The 22699-nt window shown below is 42.0% G+C and overlaps 1 long non-coding RNA gene across 5 annotated transcripts; it reads right to left on the bottom strand.

The window, feature by feature from the left end:
• Positions 1–9009: 9009 nt before the first annotated feature.
• LOC115177704 (uncharacterized) lies at positions 9010–22162 on the bottom strand. Of its 5 annotated transcripts, none has more exons than XR_003872450.1 (7): positions 21534–22162; positions 21158–21215; positions 19158–19246; positions 18602–18712; positions 18250–18321; positions 17717–17785; positions 16184–16313 (listed from the first exon to the last, which is right to left on the bottom strand). It is a non-coding gene; the product is annotated as an uncharacterized LOC115177704 (long non-coding RNA). The 5 variants fall into 5 exon arrangements; XR_003872451.1 differs by having other exon boundaries at positions 21158–21220; XR_003872449.1 differs by lacking the exons at positions 16184–16313; positions 17717–17785; positions 18250–18321; ... (2 more) ...; positions 21158–21215; positions 21534–22162 and adding exons at positions 9010–9650; positions 11768–11941; positions 12078–12237; positions 12356–12460; positions 13911–14014.
• Positions 22163–22699: the final 537 nt, after the last annotated feature.

Genomic DNA, 22699 nt, shown 5'->3' on the forward strand with positions numbered 1-22699 from the left:
AGACAGTTTTAGATCTTGTGGAGAAAACAATTCCAAACGATGGATGAATTGGGACCACCAGACAGCAATGCTCCCATCCACAGTGAATGTGTATCTATCCAATGGTCATTTTATAACCCATCATTCACATTATTTACATTTTTGTTCACCACCTGTAGTTTTTGTGATGTAATCCACTTACAAATTAAGTACATTTTACTGCTCAGTTACATTTTTTTTATTAAAATAGGTATCCTACATATACAGCTGTGAAATACAATTCTAAACCTGTTCTATTCTGTTTACTTTGCAGCTCCAAATAAAGACTTCACACCTACCACCCAGACCCACACCTTCAGTCCACTCAGATCCACACCTACCACCCTTCTCTTCAGTCCACTCAGATCCACACCTACCACCCTTCTCTTCAGTCCACTCAGACCCACACCTACCACCCTTCTCTTCAGACCCACACCTACCACCCTTCTCTTCAGACCACTCAGACCTACGGCTGATAGATCTCTTGATCTATCCTCTGGCTGCATTTTAAGTGGAAACTTTTTCTCTTTTAATTCAGCTTTCTTCCAATTTCTTGTGTTTTCAAACACAAACCAGGTTGTAGTTTTAAAATGCAAACCAACTGGAGGAGATTATTCAAAAATGGTATCTTAAAATAAGTAACCAAATCCCAGTGGCCCAGGTACTGTTTCATCTGCCAACTAACGACACTCATTGCACTGTGCTCCTGAGGCTATGGCAGGTAGCCTACATCTAGGTTACAATAGTAGTCAACAGTTAGTATGACACATTACGTTACAGTGTGGCAGGTTAAAGCCTCAGGCTTAGTTTTATTACTAGACGAGGCCCATTATCAGATCTGACCCATATGATTGAGTCATTGAAACCCATGTCACCTTCAAACACACACAGCACTTTAGTGGCTTTGAGAAGGGTCAGGGCTTGATGTTTAATGCAAACTCAACGTCAGCTCCTTAGCTGGCCAAACTCTCTTTATTAATTGCTATTGTTAGTATAGTTTTTATCTCACAATCTAGTTCTCCTTGTCAATTCAAGGCCATTGCCAGTGGACCTCCCTGGTGCATTCCATCAGTCAAAGTTGTGTATAGGGCTATTCTTTCTGATACTTTTGTATCCGCCTTTCATGCAGATTGGCTCCAGCCGTAAACTGTGTCCTAGTTGTAACACATCAATAGGAGGAGCATCAAAGAAGTGCAAGTTCTGTGGTGCAACAATACAACTAAAGGTGTCACGGAATTTTAGGACCAGTGGAGATGCGGAATCAGGCGCAGGAGACAGAGGGCCGGAGCAACAGTGTTTTAATGCCACGGGAAAAAACACAATAGCCGAAAGGCACAGGGCGCTCAATAACGTCCGCCAGGGAAAACACCTTCCCAAAATAAACACGAGGAAAAAGCGCACGGGGCGCAGCCCGGCAATAAATCTGACACAGGCCAGGAAAACAGGCCACACACACAACTGTCCTGAGTGGACAATAAACAATCCCGCACGAGAACCCAAACTGAAAATACACACTAAATAACCCCCCACTAATGACAGACACGAAACAGGTGCGGGATAGACAGACAAAACCAAAAGACACAGAAACATGGATCGGTGGCAGCTAATAGGCCGGCGACGACGACCGCCGAGCGCCGCCCGACCGAGGAGGGGCGCCACCTTCATTGGATACTGTGACAAAAGGTCAAGTTAGAGGCCCAAAAAATGAAGGCTGCAGATGAATGGGCAAATAAGACAATGAAACATGGAAGATATGCAACCTTAGTTAATGCAGTAAACAAGCTGGTAAGCTTTATTATGTTTTCCTCTAAAAAGATTTCTGCATTTCTAGCTTAGGGATATGATAGGCCCAATGCACCTATGCATGTTTTTATTACTGTTGTTTAGTTAGATTATTGATTGTTTGTTAGTTTCTACAATTGTAAAGCTGTGTGTTTCATGTATACATTATTGTTATTATTCAAGTAGAGGAGTTGGTTCAGGCAAGCAACATTTCAACACATTCTTTTCACATATCCTGTGTAGAAGTTTATTTATAAACTGGGTGGTTCCAGCCTTGAATGCTGATTGTCTGAAAGCCTTGGTATATCAGACCGTATGACAAAACATGTATTTTTACTGCTCTAATTACGTTGGTAACCAGTTTATAAAAGCAATAAGGCATCTCGGGGGTTTATGGTATATGACTAATATACCACGGTTAAGGGCTGTATTCAGGCACTCCGCATTGTGTCATGCATAAGAACAGCCCTTAGCGTGGTATATTGGCCATATACCACACCTTCTCGGGCCTTATTGCTTAAATATACATGCTCACCTCTGCCAATTGGAAACAGTTGTCCACTTGTCTGTCCCATTTCCTTAATGTGTTCTATTTCACAGTGGCAATCAACACCCATACCCCCACACTACAACCCTCCAACCCTCCTCCTGTTGCTGCCCAAGAACTGTCTGATACAGTTGCCCCCCAGGAGACCAGCTACACCCTCATTCTCAACCAGGTTGAACCCCCGATATCCCCCACCACCCAGGATGCCAGCTACACCCCCATCTTCACCCAGGTTGAACCCCCGATATCCCCCACCACCCAGGAGACCAGCTTCACCCCCATCCTCAACAAGGTTGAACCCCCGATATCCCCCACCACCCAGGATGCCAGCTACACCCCCATCCTCACCCAGGTTGAACCCCCGATATCCCCCACCACCCAGGAGACCAGCTTCACCCCCATCCTCAACAAGGTTGAACCCCCGATATCCCCCACCACCCAGGATGCCAGCTACACCCCCATCCTCAACCAGGTTGAACCCCCGATATCCCCCACCACCCAGGAGGCCAGCTACACCCCCATCCTCAACCAGGTTGAACCCCCGATATCCCCCACCACCCAGGAGGCCAGCTACACCCCCATCCTCAACCAGGTTGAACCCCCGATATCCCCCACCACCCAGGATGCCAGCTACACCCCCATCCTCAACAAGGTTGAACCCCCGATATCCCCCACCACCCAGGAGACCAGCTTCACCCCCATCCTCAACCAGGTTGAACCCCCGATATCCCCCACCACCCAGGAGACCAGCTACACCCCCATCCTCACCCAGGTTGAACCCCCGATATCCCCCACCACCCAGGAGACCAGCTACACCCCCATCCTCACCCAGGTTGAACCCCCGATATCCCCCACCACCCAGGAGACCAGCTTCACCCCCGATATCCCCCACCACCCAGGAGACCAGCTTCACCCCCATCCTCAACCAGGTTGAACCCCCGATATCCCCCACCATCCAGGAGACCAGCTTCACCCCCATTCTCAACCAGGTTAAACCCTCAACAACCCCCACCACCCAGGAGACCAGCTACACCCTCATCCTCAACCAGGTTGAACCCCCGATATCCCCCACCACCCAGGAGACCAGCTTCACCCCCATCCTCAACCAGGTTGAACCCCCGATAACCCCTACCACCCAGGAGACCAGCTACACCCTAACCAAACCAAAGAAGATGGAGAGAAAGTCCTGTCACCCTCAAAAAACCCTCCAACTCGCTGAGCATGACACAGTCAACCCCATCCAACCTCGACCAACCCCGACCAAGGAAGAGGAAATATGACCACATGCAAAAAGGTAAATTAGTATCTAACTTATATTGTTTATTCATAAATGTTAATGATGTCAATAACTTCAATTATCCTTTTAATAAATGTATAAAACAATTCCAGTGATTGATGGTCCCCTACTTTTCAGGAGGCAGGCATACTGTACACTCTTATAAAGAAGGGTTCCAAAAGGGTTCTTCGGCTGTCCCCAAAGGAGAACCTTTTTTGGTTCTAGGTAGAACCCTTTTTGGTTTTTTGGTTCTAGGTAGAACCCTTTTTGGTTCCAGGTAGAACTCTATTGGGTTTTACATGGAACCAAAAAGGGTTCTCCTATGGTGACAGCCAAATAACCATTTCTAAGAGTGTAGTCTAAGGCTAGGCATAGATGTAAAATGAATAATGCAATTGACTGTCCTGCTAACTTTATTCATGTTCTGGTGGGTGATGATTAAATAAATACATGCATTTATTGTTTCAGAGTGTCCAGTGCATCCGGGGCAAACGATTTTCCCTATTCTCAACATTCTCGCCAATAGAACTTCAATGGAGGTAAATCTGCAGAACATTGAAATTCCTGTGACTGCATTTACAGGCTAATCCTAGTGCAACACCAATTGTAGTTAACTTGCAGTGCATAGACCTTGTAGTTAAAGTGGCAACATGTAACTTTTTGGGTGGCCCGACCAAATTCACATAGAAATGTTAGTTACAGATCATCATTCCACTTGAAAGCAAGTCTAAGAAGCGGTAGATGTGTTCTACAGTGTGCGTTATTTCTATGCTTCCCGTTCTTAAGTGTTGTTATTGAGTCTTTTACTTTGGTTTTGTACAACAGCTTCAAACAGCTGATTTTAGCCACCATGACATTGTGGAGCGATTTCAGCATAGTGCAACAAATACATAGTGCAACAAATACAAATACAGACATTTGTATTTGTTGCATAATAAAGGGACAGAAGCAGAAAGTGAGGTGGAAGCCATGCTCTGGGTGGTGTGTTTACGTCAACTCATCCCCTAGAATGAACTGAGGATATACTGTACACTCAACACCATATGTATTGAGGATATACTGTACACTCAACACCATATGTATTGATGATATAATGTACACAACACCATATGTATTGATGATATAATGTACACTCAACACCATATGTATTGAGGATATACTGTACACTCAACACCATATGTATTGATGATATAATGTACACAACACCATATGTATTGATGATATAATGTACACTCAACACCATATGTATTGAGGATATACTGTACACTCAACACCATATGTATTGAGGATATACTGTACACTCAACACTATATGTATTGAGGATATACTGTACACTCAACACCATATGTATTGAGGATATACTGTACACTCAACACCATATGTATTGAGGATATACTGTACACTCAACACCATATGTATTGAGGATATACTGTACACTCAACACCATATGTATTGAGGATATACTGTACACTCAACACCATATGTATTGAGGATATACTGTACACTCAACACCATATGTATTGAGGATATACTGTACACTCAACACCATATGTATTGAGGATATACTGTACACTCAACACCATATGTATTGAGGATATACTGTACACTCAACACCATATGTATTGAGGATATACTGTACACTCAACACCATATGTATTGAGGATATACTGTACACTCAACACCATATGTATTGAGGATATACTGTACACTCAACACCATATGTATTGAGGATATACTGTACACTCAACACCATATGTATTGAGGATATACTGTACACTCAACACCATATGTATTGAGGATATACTGTACACTCAACACCATATGTATTGATGATATACTGTACACTCAACACCATATGTATTGATGATATACTGTACACTCAACACCATATGTATTGAGGATATACTGTACACTCAACACCATATGTATTGAGGATATACTGTACACTCAACACCATATGTATTGATGATATACTGTACACTCAACACCATATGTATTGAGGATATACTGTACACTCAACACTATGTATTGAGGATATACTGTACACTCAACACTATGTATTGAGGATATACTGTACACTCAACACCATATGTATTGAGGATATACTGTACACTCAACACCATATGTATTGAGGATATACTGTACACTCAACACTATGTATTGAGGATATACTGTACACTCAACACCATATGTATTGAGGATATACTGTACACTCAACACCAAATGTATTGAGGATATACTGTACACTCAACACCATATGTATTGAGGATATACTGTACACTCAACACCATATGTATTGAGGATATACTGTACACTCAACACCATATGTATTGAGGATATAATGTACACTCAACACCATATGTATTGATGATATACTGTACACTCAACACTATGTATTGAGGATATACTGTACACTCAACACCATATGTATTGAGGATATACTGTACACTCAACACCAAATGTATTGAGGATATACTGTACACTCAACACCATATGTATTGAGGATATACTGTACACTCAACACCATATGTATTGAGGATATAATGTACACTCAACACCATATGTATTGATGATATACTGTACACTCAACACCATATGTATTGATGATATACTGTACACTCAACACTATGTATTGAGGATATACTGTACACTCAACACCATATGTATTGAGGATATACTGTACACTCAACACCATATGTATTGAGGATATACTGTACACTCAACACCATATGTATTGAGGATATACTGTACACTCAACACCATATGTATTGAGGATATACTGTACACTCAACACCATATGTATTGAGGATATACTGTACACTCAACACCATATGTATTGAGGATATACTGTACACTCAACACCATATGTATTTGGACAGTGAAGCTCAAATGTACAATTTGACTCTAAACTCCAGAATTTTAGATTTGAAATCAAATGTTTCATATGAGGAGATACTACAGGTCACCTTTTCACAATTTAGAAAGGATATCACTTTATGTTCACTTTACTGGAAACACTTATCTCCCTCACTAGCTTTAAGCACCAGCTGTCAGAGCAGCTCACAGATCACTGCACCTGTACATAGCCCATCTATAATTTAGCCCAAACTACTACCTCTTCCCCTACTGTATTTATTTATTTTATTTATTTTGCTCCTTTGCACCATATTATTTATATTTTAACTTTTAACTTTCTTCAAACTACAAATCTACCATTCCAGTGTTTTTTCTTGCTATACTTTATTTACTTTGCCACCATGGCATTTTTTGCCTTTACCTCCCTTATCTCACATCATTTGCTCACATTGTATATAGTCTTATTTTTTTTTTCTACTGCATCATTGATTGTATGTTGTTTTACTCCATGTGTAACTCTGTGTTTTTGTATGTTGTCTAACTGCTTTGCTTTATCTTGGCCAGGTCGCAATTGTAAATGAGAACTTGTTCTCAACTTGCCTACCTGGTTAAATAAAGGTGAAATAAAAAAATAAATAAAATGTATATAGTCCCCCCAATTTTAAGAAGCCATAAGTATTTGGACAAATTCACTTCAAGTGTATTAAAGTTATAGTAAATGAAACCTTTTATTTAAAATACTAAATTCTGGAATATAGATCCAAATTTCACATTTTAGCTTCACTCTCCAAATACATATGGTTTTGGCTGTACCTTGGTATTGGACGTTACAATGCCTTGCAAAAGTAGTCAGAGCCCTTGGAAACGCCTTTGACAGTGATTACAGAGTCTTCTTGGGTAAGTCTTTTAGAGCTTAACACACCAGGATTGTGCAAAATTAGCACATTATTCTTTTTATAATTCTTCGAGCTCTGTCAATATGTTGGGGATCATGTCTATACAACAATTGAAAAATCTTGCAATAGATTTCCAATCAGATTTAAGTCCAAACTTGAACTTGCCAACTCAGGAACATTCCCTGTCTTCTTGGTAAGCAGCTCCAGTGTAGATTTGTCATTGTGTTGTAGGTTATTGTACTGCTGAAAGGTGGATTCCTCTCCCAGTGTCTGGTGGAAAACAGGCTTTGCATTTAGGCCAGAAAGTATATTCCTTTGCAGTTTTTTTCAGTATTAACTCCAGTGCCTTGTTGCATGCAAGATGCATGCTTAGATTGTTTTTCTCTTCTGTATATTTGTATTCTTCTTTTCACTGTAGTTGAAGTCATTATTGTGGCGTTACTACAATGATGTTGATCCATCCTCAGTTGTTCTACCATGACAGCCTGTAACTGTAAAATCACCAGTGGCCTCATGGTAACACCCCTGAGCAGTTGTTCTACCATGACAGCCTGTAACTGTAAAATCACCAGTGGCCTCATGGTAACACCCCTGAACAGTTGCATTCATGTCCTGCAGCTCAGTTCAGAAGGACGACTATCTTTGATGTGTCTGGGTGGTTTAATACATCATCCACACCATCATTATTAACTTGACCGTGCTTAAGTATATATTCAATGTCTGATTTGTTATTGTTACCCATCTACCAATCACTGCCCTTCTTTATGAGGCTTTCGAAAAGCTCCCTGGTCTTTGTTGCTCGAAATTCAATACCTGACTGAGGGACCTTACATATGTTCTATGTATGGGGTACAGAGGTATGGGTAGTTATTCAAAAATAATGTTAACCCCTATTGAGTCCATATAACATATTATGTGATTTGTTAAGCCAAATTTAACTTGTGAACTAATTTAGGCATGCCTTTATAAAAAAATCTAAATTTTCTTCCACTTTGACATTAGAGTACACCATTTTGAGTTGCTTGTTGACAATTATTATTTTTTTTTAATCAATTTCAATCCAACGTTGTAACACAATAAATGTGGCGAAATCCAAGGGGTATGAATACTTTTGCAAGGTACTTTATGTAGTTGAAATATTATATTTAAAGAGTAGAAGGCACTTGACCATTGTGAGATTAGATTTAACCAAAAATCATAAAACCCTTTGAAAGGAATAGGTGCAACCCTTGCTCACGATTACATATTGAATGAATTATTTTCTATTTCTGCTTACAAACATGACATTCCTTATGTTTTCTTTCTTGTCTTACAGTGGCAAGAAATGGGACGATGACTGGATCAAGGCCGAGGACCGCTTTTCTCCAGTTTAACCTACTTTATGCACAAATGTATTCCTCACTCTCCCTTCACATGTATCACTGTCAATCATAAATGGTTGGTCAAATTCACCATGATTTACCATTGAAACATTCATGGAGCATCAGCATGCCAACCATTTTGATCTCAATCAGTTTCATGAGAATATGCATTTAGATACTCTTCATATAAAAGTATTGCAACAGTGACACATTTGTTGTTTTGGATCTGTACTCCAGAACTTTGTATTTGAAATTATACATTGACTATGAGGGTGAAGTGCAGACTATCAGCTTTAATTTGAATGTATTTTTATCCATATCTGATGAACCGTTTAGAAATTACAGCACATTTTGTACATAAACACCCCCCCCCCCCCATTTTAGGGGACCAAAGGTATTGTGATATATTCAGATGTGTATTAAAGTAGTCAGAAGTTGAGTATGTTTGTATTGATTCATTTTACTATGTTAATAAATATATACGTTTCATTTCACTCTCATGTTTTACCTTTAGTCTATGCCTATTTCTATAACACAATGCACATAGCTGATTATCTTATGGAGTAGATACAATTATATTTACTAAAGACAGTTAATTTGCACGTTTAATAGTCTATTTTTCTCCAGATCAAACGTGTTGGTCTTTCAGCCAAAGCACCCCATACAGAAGCAATCAGTTGATATAATAAAGAACAAACATAAATCAGCTCTATGAATCAGCCAGTAGTAGGTCAGATGGTTGAAGATCACATTCATATCGTGATTTGAAATGCCAATGTTTACAGTAGGAAAAAATCATCTTGTGGTCTTTGTTTTTGTTGTTAGTGACACTCTCCAGTCTCCACTGCCGTGGTTCTGACCTCGCCACGGCATACCCTGCATTTCTGCCGCACTAACAGTAGCTGTCCGTGGTCCTGAAATAAAACACCGGTGCACTATTAGAAAAGGCGCACAGGTTAACATACACAGTTCTTCATTTCACGTGGGCCTTTTCCAATATAGTAAAGCTACAACGTTCTGTTTGGAACAAGCAAATCAGACTTAAAGGTCACTTGTTTCCATCTGTCTTTCTACTGGAAGAATGTTAGTTCAATGGATATAAGAACTGGATCATTTCTTTCCAAATGCCACCCTATTCCCTTGGAAAGTGCACTACTTTTGACCAGAAGCCTAGGCACATAGTACAATGTGCATACATTAGATATGAGCAGTGGATTGGGCTGATCAACTTTAGTACTTAGTGAATGTCTCAGTAATGAGAAAAGAATCATCAAAAGTGATGAGAATGTAGCATTTTGGCCGACTGACCTTGAACTTCACAATTCATATCAAAGTATATTATAGGCTAGGCGCAGCTAGGCTATATATTATAATACATAGGACTACATGTATATCAGCATAGCTTACATATATATGGATTGTATATACAGTATATATATAATGCTATTACATATATTACTTTACCTGCATTAAATATGTTGGATATAGGCCTACCCCTGAGTCATATTGGCATGCAAAATGTTTAGCGCATAGAGGCAGACCGTCTATCTGCTTGGTCTCCAGGCTGGTTGTCCACGGAAAATATTTAATGAAGGTGAAAGCAAAATAATTTCACAACTGCTTTTTTTGAATAGGCAGTGAGAATTAATTTTCATAATTGTTGCTTATTAGGAATATGATGTGCCGGGGACCATGGCAATAGAGGTGGGGTTATAAGGCCTTGTGGGTAATGGGTATAGGGGTTGAAAGGCCACATATAGACTGTTGAATGTCTATTTTTGAACTTCTAGAAGCATCAATATCGATGTAACAATGTTTATATAAGCATTTCTATACATACACTTGTTTTCTGCCATGAACCTTTATACACCCCTAGGAAACCTTTGTAAGAGTTCAACTCTCGTCATAGAGTCCCCCCAAAAATATGTTTTTGTTGTTTTTTTGTGCATGAATTAAACATAATTATGCAATCCCATATACCTGGTGGCCATGGGGTGCTCAGTAGCGCTACCAACAGTTGACCTTTCCCCAAACTTTGATGATTTTTTAAAATCAAGAATAGATGAACATATCCAAACGTTATTTGACATGAAGGTTTAGTAAGGGGTCCTTATTAAATCAAAAGAATCACACATGTCAAACTGAAATAGTTATGACGAAAAACACATTTCAAAAAGTGCACTACTTCAGACATTGAATTGGCATGTGCTGATGCAGTACAGCGTTATGTATGTCCTAATGAATGTACATATCATTCTACACATCAATTAGAATGATATTGGCGAAGATATTGATAAAAAAACAAACCGGTTAGGGTTTGGAAAAAAACTACAAAATGGTGCCACATTTATAGTTCACAACTTTTCCGGGTTTTGTAACATAAGAATTTATCTTTTACATCAATTATTTAATAGAATCCGACAATGTTTACGACATTCAAATGAAAGTAACATTGCGCTAGAATAATGTATGAATAGTTTAAAAATGTAATCAGAAAATTCAGAAACATAGTCTATTACGTCACGGGCATTGCGACGCACATAACCAAAACAAACTCTGACCAAACGACCAAACCGACGACGTGGCCAAACGCTGTGACAACACAGATATATATACGTGCATGTTCACAATTCTCCCACTATGTCAGACCTGGCTGCATAACTTTCATTTTTTCCCCCATCAAATTTTAATAATAATACGGTGTTGCTAATATTATCGTTAAGAGTATGTCACTTGCAACTGGCCTGTTCAGGATGGGACAACCCCCCAAGTTATTTTCTAGGAGGGAGGTGTCTTGGCCCATAGCTTTGCTGTATATCAGTTTGACAGAGTCCTGGTGTCTTCTGAGGCTGCTGACTCTCCTCTGAAGCATGGAGAAGAGACCTCTGCTCCCAGCTTCCGACTGATTCAATTGCCAGCCTAACACCAACAATCGTAATGTGTTGGGTAAATACAATGAAGTATTCCTTAAATACAATAGCAATTACAGGGTGCCAACATCAATTGTACATATTAATGAAAGTTCCCCTACTTTGCCTGCTTAGGTCAAGTGCCACATGTGAAGCAAGGTCTTGCACATTCTCGGATTCCCTCTTTAGGCTTTCCCAGCGCTGCTTGACTTCCTTCAGGACAATTAACTCCTCCTCCTTCAGCTGTCTCAGGAGCATCACCCAGTCAAAGGCTGTTTTCTTTGTGAGTAAGTCAGCTGTAAATTCATAAGAATGCAATGTGGATTTGTAACTTTGGCAGTGCTGGCAGTGCTGTCTGTGTTTGCGCAACTGAACAAACACAGATAGCAAAACAGAAACATAGTTATTGTGACACACAGACATACGACTTACATTGTCCATGCAGCTCCCAAGGCCATGCATGAAGATCTGCGGAAAGGATCTCATCTGCAGATGGTATTGCTGAATCTAGTACATGGGTGTTGTACTCCTCTATGGCAGCTGTCAATTTGGCCTTTTCTTCCAATATCTTTCTGCGCAGAGGGTGTATTTTCTTTCATCCATCAGTCATCAAAACAAAAGGAGAATGGAATTATTTGTTAAATTGCAAGGCTTTGAAATGAAAGAGAAATTAAGTGTGTGCAATTCAATATTCATGAAATGTAACAAACCTGTCTGACAGTAGAGGTTCTGTTTCCTTTGTTTGATGCTCAGAAACAGGACTTCAGTTGTTCTCTGTAGTACCTGGGGACCATCCATGTTCTCAGCTGTTTCCTCTGAAATACAATACATCTATAAATTAACATCGTATCTCCAATGGTGAGTAGTTGCACTCACTTCCTGGAGGAACATCGGGCCTGTGAAGGTTTCTGTAATAAATTATAACTTACAACAATAGTATACAACAATAGTATAAACAAAACATACTATAATTGACTATGGCTGACTGGATTTGAGCAGGGCCAGTACATAGTGTTGACAGCAAAGTAGGTGAAAGCCAATGCAAAAGTAGGACGGGTACTTATGTTGTAAAGAGCAGGAAATATTGGATGCAAGAGGAGCACAGATAAGGGGCACAGATAAGGGGCACAGATAAGGAGCACAGATAAGGGGCACAGATAAGGAGCACAGATAAGGAGCACAGATAAGGGGCACAGATAAGGGGCACAGATAAGGAGCACAGATAAGGGGCACAGATAAGGGGCACAGATAAGGGGCACAGATAAGGGGCACAGATAAGGGGCACAGATAAGGGGCACAGATAAGGAGCACAGATAAGGGGCACAGATAAGGGGCACAGATAAGGGGCACAGATAAGGGGACAGATAAGGGGACAGTGGTGCAGGAGGGTAACACATACTGTAGCAAGAGACCTGCAGTTTTAACGTAGTTGTAGTACTGGAAATAAAATTATGTTACACAAAGTGTTGTAACAAAATGTAACATAGTTAACCTGAAGTCAGACATTGGTAAAGCTGAGTAAAATTTATTGTTACCCTGCCAAAATCTGCATAAACGCCAGACGGGACATTTCTGGCGCTGACACTTTCAGCTCCTCAAAAGAGCTGAACAGATCTACCTGGTATATGGTGTCCCAGTTGACAGTGGCAGGCCAGAACCCATTCTTTATCAGATCTGCCAAGTTTGCTGTCCAGGTGCTAAGGCAGGTTGTGCAGGTGTAACAGTGTTGGTTCCGTCCCTCTCTTCGCCCCAACCTGGGCTCGAACCAGGGACCCTTGCACACATCAACAACTGACACCCACGAAGCATCGTTACCCATCGCGCCACAAAAGCTGCGGCTCTTGCAACGCAAGGGGAAACCCTACTTCAAGTCTTAGAGCGAGTGACGTCACTGATTGAAACGCTATTAGCGCGCACCACCGCTAACTAACTAGCCATTTCACATCGGTTACACAGGTCAGCACAGGCTCTGTGTCATTGTAGCGATCTTGAGGAAAAAAATGTAGTCTGAATTAATGTTGTTTTACATAGCATTGCTACATCACTGTTTGGTTCTTGTAGATATTGCACATAGCATTTATTCCTACGAGGATGATATGTTTCCCAGGGCCAACATGGATGGTGCTTGTCAGGCAACCACATATCACCTCTGGTACGTCCAATGGTAAGAAACAATCTAGGGACAATATTTATATACAACAATAAACAAGAATATATTTGAACTTTGACATAATACATTCAGCCGCCAAAATAATTAAAACACACCCTGTTCATGAAGTGCATATTTGCCATCACCGTGGAGAGATATGGCTGTAGTAGGAGGAAGGGGCATGTAGAACCCCTCCATCAGTGTGGAGAGATATGGCTGTAGTAGGAGGAAGGGGCATGTAGAACCCCTCCATCACCGTGGAGAGATATGGCTGTAGTTGGAGGAAGGTGTGTAGAACCCCTCCATCACCGTGGAGAGATATGGCTGTAGTAGGAGGAAGGGGCGTGTAGAACCCCTCCATCAGTGTGGAGAGATATGGAGGTGGTTGGAGGAAGGGGCGTGTAGAACCCCTCCATCACCGTGGAGAGATATGGCTGTAGTAGGAGGAAGGGGCATGTAGAACCCCTCCATCACCGTGGAGAGATATGGCTGTAGTAGGAGGAAGGGGCATGTAGAACCCCTCCATCAGTGTGGAGAGATATGGCTGTAGTTGGAGGAAGGGGCATGTAGAACCCCTCCATCACCGTGGAGAGATATGGCTGTAGTTGGAGGAAGGGGCATGTAGAACCCCTCCATCACCGTGGAGAGATATGGCTGTAGTAGGAGGAAGGCGTGTAGAACCCCTCCATCACCGTGGAGAGATATGGCTGTAGTTGGAGGAAGGTGTGTAGAACCCCTCCATCAGTGTGGAGAGATATGGCTGTAGTAGGAGGAAGGTGTGTAGAACCCCTCCATCAGTGTGGAGAGATATGGCTGTAGTAGGAGGAAGGGGCATGTAGAACCCCTCCATCAGTGTGGAGAGATATGGCTGTAGTAGGAGGAAGGGGCATGTAGAACCCCTCCATCAGTGTGGAGAGATATGGCTGTAGTAGGAGGAAGGGGCATGTAGAACCCCTCCATCACCGTGGAGAGATATGGAGGTGGTTGGAGGAAGGGGCATGTAGAACCCCTCCATCACCGTGGAGAGATATGGCTGTAGTAGGAGGAAGGGGCATGTAGAACCCCTCCATCACCGTGGAGAGATATGGCTGTAGTAGGAGGAAGGGGCATGTAGAACCCCTCCATCAGTGTGGAGAGATATGGCTGTAGTAGGAGGAAGGGGCATGTAGAACCCCTCCATCACCGTGGAGAGATATGGCTGTAGTAGGAGGAAGGGGCATGTAGAACCCCTCCATCACCGTGGAGAGATATGGCTGTAGTTGGAGGAAGGGGCATGTAGAACCCCTCCATCAGTGTGGAGAGATATGGCTGTAGTAGGAGGAAGGTGTGTAGAACCCCTCCATCAGTGTGGAGAGATATGGCTGTAGTAGGAGGAAGGTGTGTAGAACCCCTCCATCACCGTGGAGAGATATGGCTGTAGTAGGAGGAAGGTGTGTAGAACCCCTCCATCAGTGTGGAGAGATATGGCTGTAGTAGGAGGAAGGTGTGTAGAACCCCTCCATCAGTGTGGAGAGATATGGCTGTAGTAGGAGGAAGGTGTGTAGAACCCCTCCATCACCGTGGAGAGATATGGCTGTAGTTGGAGGAAGGGGCATGTAGAACCCCTCCATCAGTGTGGAGAGATATGGCTGTAGTAGGAGGAAGGTGTGTAGAACCCCTCCATCACCGTGGAGAGATATGGCTGTAGTAGGAGGAAGGTGTGTAGAACCCCTCCATCACCGTGGAGAGATATGGCTGTAGTAGGAGGAAGGTGTGTAGAACCCCTCCATCAGTGTGGAGAGATATGGCTGTAGTAGGAGGAAGGTGTGTAGAACCCCTCCATCAGTGTGGAGAGATATGGCTGTAGTAGGAGGAAGGTGTGTAGAACCCCTCCATCACCGTGGAGAGATATGGCTGTAGTTGGAGGAAGGGGCATGTAGAACCCCTCCATCAGTGTGGAGAGATATGGCTGTAGTAGGAGGAAGGGGCATGTAGAACCCCTCCATCACCGTGGAGAGATATGGAGGTGGTTGGAGGAAGGGGCATGTAGAACCCCTCCATCACCGTGGAGAGATATGGCTGTAGTAGGAGGAAGGGGCATGTAGAACCCCTCCATCACCGTGGAGAGATATGGCTGTAGTTGGAGGAAGGGGCATGTAGAACCCCTCCATCACCGTGGAGAGATATGGCTGTAGTTGGAGGAAGGGGCATGTAGAACCCCTCCATCATGGACTGTCTGTTGTGCAAGGGGGACTTTGCATGTGTAGAGACATCGCAGTCTTCGCAGTAAAGCCGTTTCAGCAGACAGTCTCTACATGGCAGAATAGCCCTTTTCACATTGCATGACTGACAGATCTTCTGAGAAGCATGCTCTGCAGCCAGCAGAGAATCTACGATCTCAGGCCTGGACTCCCTCCACCTATCCTGTGAGAGTTCCTTCCTCACACTCCAACTGTGTGATGCACCAGGCACAGCAGGATTTGAACACTCAGCATCTTCTAAGTCAGCTAGGAGGATGTTCATTTCTCGATTAAGTATTGCTTTTTTGAAAACACAAAAATGGGAAAAGGATTAAATTAAGAATATTATATAATTAATCTATTAAAACGCACATAGGGCTGTAAGTAGGTGACAGCAAATATATCTCTGCACAATCTATGGTGTGACAAGCCAAAAACCTCAGCTTTGATTCTACAGTAAATTCAATTACAGGGCAGACCAAAATCTTGAGGAAAGTCTAAATTGGAATATCAAACAATAGAACTTGATCCCATCGTCGAATAGAAATTCTGAATGTTCTTAAAACAGCAAAAACACACTGAGTGTACAAAACATTCTCTTTCCCTGACAAACTGACCAGGTGAAAGCTATGATCCCTTATTGATGTCACCTGCTAAATCCGCTTCAGTGTAGATAAAGAGGAGGAGACAGATTAAAGGAGGACGTTTAAGCCTTGAGACAACTGAGACATGGATTGTGTACGTGTGCCATTCAGAGGGTGACTGGGCAAGACAAAATAATTAAGTGCCTTTGAAAGGGTGCCAGGTGCCAGGTAGTAGGTGCCAGGTCCAAAGGTTTGTGTCAAGAACTGCAACGCTGCTGGGTTTTTCACGATCCACATTTACCCGTGTGTATCAAGAATGGTCCACCACCCAAAGGACATCCAGCCAACTTGATACAACTGTGGGAAGCATTGGAGTCAACATGGGCCAGCATCCCTGTGGAACGCTTTCAACACCTTGTAGAGTCCATGCCCTGACGAATTGAGGCTGTTCTGAGGGCAAAAGGGAGTGCAACTCAATACTAGGAATATTTTGTACACTCGGTGTATTTTGACGACAGAGTAAACTCTCCTCAAAGGCAAATGCTTCCAGCTTCCACAATTACAGACAGCGGTTGCTAAAGGAACAACACTATGTAAACATTCCAATAGCGGATTTGAATGAATCCAACTAAGATTAATTCCATAATGTGGAATGGCAGATTGCTTCATATTAAAGGAAATGTGCAGGAAAAAGCTCTGCCAGGATGTTGTTATTGCACTCCCCTACACAAGTATTTGGACAGTGATGCTAAAATGTTGAATTTGTCTCTATACTCCAGCATTTTGAATTGCTTTGTCGAGAAGCTACCTGCAAGTAAGCATTTCGTTGGATGGTGTTACCATCAGTGTCCTGTACATACGACTAATAAAACTTGCAACTAGACATAAAGTGTTTTCGTTTCGAAACGGTAAATCAGAAAAGTCTGAAAATACCCTGAAATAAAAGGTGACATTCTGTACTGTAACCTCATATCAAACATTTGATCTCAAATCTGAAATTCTGGAGACTTGAGCCACATTTAAAAATGTTGCATCACTGTCAAAATAAAGATGTAGTGCAGTATAATTCAGTAACACCAAGATGACCCCTATTTTGAAAGTAAAACAATTTAAACATACCTATTTCTTCATCAATGTTTAAAACTGGAGTGGATTCCAATCCACTGGTCCTTGTGTCTAAAATAAGATCTGCAAAAAAGGATTAGACTTAAAGGGGCTTTCAGAAGTTGATAAAGCCATTTTTGGATTTATATTAATGATATATACCCATTGATTCTAGAAGATTATAACTTATTAATGCCTCATTAGTTTAATTCAACTGTCCTAACCCATCAGAACCCAAACTATAAGCTTGTTTTAGTCAATGTTTGCAAACAAAGTAAATGTAAAAAAAACACTGTATAGCCTTAAAACATGGTTAAAACTATTATTTTAATTACATTGATGGTAAGTTATTGCAATAATAGCTCTGTCAATAAATTGAAAGTGGTTACATTTCGCCAACCCCATCACTCAGCTTTTAACCAAAACAGGGGAGGGGAGTGTGTTTTGTTATCGTTTCAACTACCGAATAAAAACACACTAAATTAATTACAAGGCCACTGATAAACAAGGAATTGTATAGATTAATATATTCAATCGCTCATCAATACCTGATTCTTCCTCCTCAGTGACTGGCCCAAAATGTTGCACTAGTCTGGCTCTCGATGTACTGGCCCTTGGAGCTGAAAAAAATTGAAATAAAAAGTTTTTTAATTCAAAAGATTTGCTGGAATTCTGACTCTCCTTTCGTTAAATATGTATTTTCATCAGAGACAGACAACAGTTAGAGACAGGGAAAGGTGGGATCAGACCTGCATGTAATGTATTATGTGCTGTGGGTAGATGGCATTAGACCGGCCTATGGCACGGCAACAAACGTTTGATATGCTATGATACAGTATGTTTAAAAGGAAAAAGTCAGATCAGGGACCAATAAAATTAAACACCTAGACGGGAGGAAACCAACAGAAGTGGATGTAGTTGCCTTCCTGGTTTGAGGAACAATCTGTCCTCTCTCATCCCTTTGTCTCCATCTGAACCTAATCCCTTGTTTGTCTTTTTCTTCTTATTTTCCTAAAAAATGCATTTCAATTATCATGGCTGGCCCACTAATAAAAGTCTCCAACAAGCATGGCTTGCTTGTGCACATATGGAGCACAAGCAATACTGTTATTTACACATAAGGTGAAGTGATTTGTCAGCTGAGGAAAGGCACCTGCAGTTCAGACCCACGTTCTGGCTCACTCACACAGCTAACATGTGTAGAAGTTCACAAGGATGCTAACAAGTGCACCCTTGTGCCTCATGCTCAATGGGCAATACCATTGATGCCCGTATTCAGGTCATATCACAGAGTCTACGTTTAAATTCACATTTGTGCCATGTGGGGTCTACTTTGACAAACAAAAAGCAATGATAAATCATAACGCTGTGGTGCTGGGGTTGTGTTGGGAATATTTATGCACGTATGGGAGCTATAGGGGTTATATTACCGGTAATGTACGACTTGTTACATTACCCGTTCTGGGTTGAGCTCCTCAGCCAGCCTTTTTGCCTCGTTAATGGCCTCCTCCAGTTGGTCTTGGGGGTCCTCAGAGGCCATACCATCTCAAAAGAAACATAAAGACGCAACTTCCAATCCTAACACATTCCTTCACATACAGTCGTGGCCAAACGTTTTGAGAATGACACAAATATTAATTTTCACAAAGTCTGCTGCCTCGGTTTGTATGATGGCAACTTGCATATACTCCAGAATGTTATGAAGAGTGATCAGATGAATTGCAATTAATTGCAAAGTCCCTCTTTGAATCCCCCAAAAACATTTCCACTGCATTTCAGCCCTGCCACAAAAGGACCAGCTGACATCATGTCAGTGATTCTCTCGTTAACACAGGTGTGAGTGTTGACGAGGACAAGGCTGGAGATCACTCTGTCATGCTGATTGAGTTTGAATAACAGACTGGAAGCTTCAAAAGGAGGGTGGTGCTTGGAATCATTGTTCTTCCTCTGTCAAACATGGTTACCTGCAAGGAAACACGTGCCGTCATCATTGCTTTGCACAAAAAGGGCTTCACAGGCAAGGATATTGCTGCCAGTAAGATTGCACCTAAATCAACCATTTATCGGATCATCAAGAATTTCAAGGAGAGCGGTTCAATTGTTATGAAGAAGGCTTCAGGGCACCCAAGAAAGTCCAGCAAGCGCCAGGACCGTCTCCTAAAGTTGATTCAGCTGCGGGATCGGGGCACCACCAGTACAGAGCTTGCTCAGGAATGGCAGCAGGCAGGTGTGAGTGCATCTGCACGCACACTGAGGCAAAGACTTTTGGAGGATGGCCTGGTGTCAAGAAGGGCAGCAAAGAAGCCACTTCTCTCCAGGAAAAACATCAGGGACAGACTGATATTCTGCAAAAGGTACAGGGATTGGACTGCTGAGGACTGGGATAAAGTCATTTTCTCTGATGAATCCCCTTTCCGATTGTTTGGGCATCCGGAAAAAGGCTTGTCCGGAGAAGACAAGGTGAGCGCTACCATCAGTCCTGTGTCACGCCATCAGTAAAGCATCCTGTGTGGGGTTGCTTCTCAGCTAAGGGAGTAGGGTTTACTCACAATTTTGCCTAAGAACACAGCCATGAATAAAGAATGGTACCAACACATCCTCCAAGAGTAACTTCTCCCAACCAACCAGGAACAGTTTGGTGATGAACAATGCCTTTTCCAGCATGATGGAGCATCTTGCCATAAGGCAAAAGTGATAACTAAGTGGCTCGGGGAACAAAACATAGATATTTTGGGTCCATGGCCAGGAAACTCCCAAGACCTTAATCCCATTGAGAACTTGTGGTCAATCCTCAAGAGGCAGGTGGACAAACAAAAACCCACAAATTCTGACAATCTCCAAGCATTGATTATGCAAGAATGGGCTGCCATCAGTCAGGATGTGGCCCAGAAGTTAATTGACAGCATGCCAGGGCGGATTGCAGAGGTCTTGAAAAAGAAGGTCAACACTGCAAATATTGACTCTAAGCATCAACTTCATGTAATTGTCAATAAAATCCTTTGACACTTATGAAATGCTTGTAATTATACTTCAGTATTCCATAGTAACATCTGACAAAAATATCTAAAGACACTGAAGCAGCAAACTTTGTGGAAATTAATATTTGTGTCATTCTCAAAACTTTTGGCCACGACTGTAGTAACCTCCCCCGTCTATGAGAAAAGCTGCATGTCATTGATAGCATGTGTTTTACTATGTCCTGCACGTCACTAAAGGTTTTCATCCTCCTCCACATGCAGACTGACTGATCTACAAATCACTTTGCATAACAAATACATATCTATTATTACTTGCAGATCAGTCAGTCTGTCACCATTTACCAACAATGCACTATTAGTCTGTCACTTCCTTGTTCATGTTGTTCTATGACATGTGTGCAACTTCAGTCCTTAAAGGCTACAGTGTCTACAGGTTTCGATCAATTTAGATTATAGACTAGTCAGGACCTCCTCTCACCTGATTGTCTGTCTTAACAGGATTTCATCAACTCCTTTACGTCCCTCCTAGTGTCCCTCTGTCCTTCCAAGGAGAAGTCACAAGATGAATACAGATTAAGTGGCAATGTGTATTTCTTTCAAGATGCAAAGAGGAAAAGGGGAATATATAGCCTAATGTATAGGTGGCTAAAATAATAAGTGAGAATGATATCCAAATATACGCAAGTAATGCAACAAAAATATCCACACATTCTATGTTGTCTATGCAACTTTCTTTATTCACCTTAGTTAAGTAACCTTCCTTACCGGTTTAACACGTTTTTTAAACCAAACACTTTAAACAAATGTGTATGTATGCTGTATTTCTGACAACAAGGGACGAACTGGCGACCTACCTGTTATCTCTCCAGGGTCCAGACATTTGGTGTGGGCGAAAAATCTATAAACAACAAATGTCACATGACCGGATGATCATTCTTGTTCTTCTTGTAACTTTCCGGTAGCGGAGAAGCTTTCCGGTGTTTTGCTCTCATCACAGGTCGACGCAGTATTGCACTTGATTTATCGTTCTCATAACGGTAGGTGCAGCCAAGTGGAAATACGAAAGCTTTCTAGCAATTTCGCACTGACGGTAATTTGAACACAAGAAAGTTTCTAGTGAAAAGGTGCTTACACTCAGTGCGATGTATTTACACTCAGCCAGCTCATAGTACAATTCCACCATAGCTTTATTACGGGTTAACGTTTTGGTAATTTTACGTTTCCCCAAATGTTATACGAAAAAATGTTTTGGTATTGATGGACAATGACAAGGCTGCCATTGTATTTTCAGTTACATTCTGGTCAATAAAAATGGTTTACACGTTTGTATTTTGAAAGAAATATATGGAACTACAACCAAATAAAACACCATTACCCATCATGCATTGCTTACATTCATACTATACTGAAAAGTCGAAAACAGTACATATTGGCATACAACCACAATTTACATTTACATTTACATTACATTTAAGTCATTTAGCAGACGCTCTTATCCAGAGCGACTTACAAATTGGTGCATTCACCTATAATATCCAGTAGAACAACCACTTTACAATAGTGCATCTAAATCTTTTAAGGGGGGGGGGGGGGTTAGAAGGATTACTTTATCCTATCCCAGGTATTCCTTAAAGAGGTGGGGTTTCAGGTGTCTCCGGAAGGTGGTGATTGACTCCGCTGTCCTGGCATCGTGAGGGAGCTTGTTCCACCATTGGGGTGCCAGAGCGGCGAACAGTTTTGACTGGGCTGAGCGGGAACTGTGCTTCCTCAGAGGTAGGGAGGCGAGCAGGCCAGAGGTGGATGAACACAGTGCCCTTGTTTGGGTGTAGGGCCTGATCAGAGCCTGAAGGTACGGAGGTGCCGTTCCCCTCACAGCTCCGTAGGCAAGCACCATGGTCTTGTAGCGGATGCGAGCTTCAACTGGAAGCCAGTGGAGAGAGCGGAGGAGCGGGGTGACGTGAGAGAACTTGGGAAGGTTGAACACCAGACGGGCTGCGGCGTTCTGGATGAGTTGTAGGGG

This window comes from Salmo trutta, chromosome 38 (assembly GCF_901001165.1).
Source record: "Salmo trutta chromosome 38, fSalTru1.1, whole genome shotgun sequence".
NCBI classification, from domain to species: Eukaryota; Metazoa; Chordata; class Actinopteri; order Salmoniformes; family Salmonidae; genus Salmo; species Salmo trutta.